Here is a 2,214-nt window from a genome sequence, read left to right on the forward strand (position 1 = left end):
TTTGGATCAACTGAAGATGTTTTAAAGAAGTATTTGGACACCCAGATAATAAACCACTGCAACAGTCCAGTCTAGACGTGACAAATGCATGGACCAGTTTTTATGCATCGTTTTTAGGTAAGATGTTTTTAATTTTAGTGATATTAGCGGAAACTAAAGTTGTCTCAAAGCAACAGGTGTGATCCCAGTAGAGTGATCTTTACCAATCAGTCAAACAGAACTCAGTTACAACAATTTGATTTAATGAAATAATTATGAAGTGAATTTTAAGTTCAAGCTCATATAAAGCATGTGAAGGGTCAGAGCTTTACAAGACATTTTCTCAGACAGTTTTTGGAAGAACCACATTAAAGTTAAAATTTTCAGTTTTCCCCTAATTTACTCGCCTTGGCAGGGCACTCTTATCTTCCGTGATTTTTGTCGATGGGTAGGTGGGGGGGGGGGGACATCGGTGTTGTGCGAACTGTTTGTACCGATAGTTTTTGATCGGGGGTGATGGAAACTGAGTGCTGTAGCTTTTTAGCTAGCGCGTCTGTATTGAGCGCCGCTAGCTTAGTGCTACTTCAGTGCCGGCAGTTGTCGCCGGGGGCAGGCGCCTGTAGGCAGAGCGCTCGGTTCTGTTGACTAGGCGGGGCGCCCTGCTTGTATAACGGTAGGGGAAACACTGATGTTGATGACTAAAGTCAACACATCTCAGACAGTTCAGAATGTGTGCTGAACATTTACAGAAGGCCGTAAGGAAGCCAGTAACTAAGAATTTTAGCTTCAGAAAACTTGTTTTGTTTGACCAGGAATAACAGTTTATGTTCTGAGCAAAAAAAATTGATGCAAAAACTATTCAAAATTGTCTGTCTTGCTAAATAACTGAAAAGCATTTTGAAACAGGCAATAATAATAATGTGTGTGTGTTGTCATCATTGTATGTTCCCATACAAGGGTGAAATTGGCTCTCTGCATTTAACCCGTCCACCACCAGGTGGAGCAGTGTACAGCTATTAAAAGCACACGAGGAGTAACTGGGGATGAGGTGTCCTGCTCAGAAACACCATGAGGTGTGCAATGAGTGGAGATCGAACCCGGGACCTTCGGGTCCCGAGTCGGCTGCCCTGCCTCTACACCATCTTGGCCACTGCAATGTCTCCCCGTACACTGAACAAAGACTGGCCCCAGCTTTAACAATGAACATTATTTCAGTTTTTACTGGACATGTTGAGAATAACATATTTTAATGAGTTGACCAGGTTTGCTTCAGGCTGGTTCTGTGAATAGCAAGCAGCCATCAGGGCACTAATGATCGATTGTTGGTACAGCTGTGGCTGAGCCTCCAATGCAAGAGTAGGGGGGTTCGATTCCGCCAGCAGTCACATGCCGAAGTGTCCCTGGGCAAAACACTGAACCCATCATTGCCTCTGATGTTTCATTCAACCTTTATACAGATTAATCCCATTGAGCCTCGGGGGTTCATTTACAAGAGAGACCTGAATGTGATATGTGGAATGTGATAAGAGACCTGACGTGTGTTCCATCGGTGTATGAATGTGATAAAGCACGGACTTTTCTTTGTATAGATCTAGTAGAGTGCTGTATGAATGGGTAAATGAGGCACAGATTATAGTGTAAACAGCTTTGAGTATCTTGATAAGATAGAAAGGAGCTATACAAGTACAGTCCATTTACCATTTAGGTTACTGGCAAATCTATTGTTAGACTGATGGTCCACCTGTTTACATGTGAAAAGCTGCTTCTGGAAGTCTCCAACAAACTGTTTTGTCCACTTTGAGAAGGTGTTATTTCTAGGACAGAGTTGTGGCATGACCTCAGACAGATAAAGTCTTTCAGATTAAAAACGAAATGTTTCAGTCAAGAAGAATCTGTCCAGATGACCTGGCTTAACTTTTTTGGATGTAATGTTGGATTATCAATTATTGATGTTTGTGATGCATTTCTAGAATGTTGACCAAAAAAAATTTAAATGTGACCTTAAAAATAGCATCAAATAAAACTGGATTATCCAACATTTTTCAGTCAGGTCCTCTGGACAGTTTTTTTTTTTGTGCTGAAACGTTTCGCCTACGATCCAGAAGGCTTCATCAGTCAAGGAAACACAACAAAATTAATTCTTCCCCCAACAGCTTCCTCCAAAGTGGAACAAACCAGTTTCAGCCCAAAAAAAAGAAACTGTCCAGATTACCTGACTGAAAAATGTTGGATTGT

Source organism: Nematolebias whitei, chromosome 10 (assembly GCF_014905685.2).
Source record: "Nematolebias whitei isolate Nwh7 chromosome 10, NemWhi1, whole genome shotgun sequence".
In the NCBI taxonomy this organism is placed as follows: Eukaryota; Metazoa; Chordata; class Actinopteri; order Cyprinodontiformes; family Rivulidae; genus Nematolebias; species Nematolebias whitei.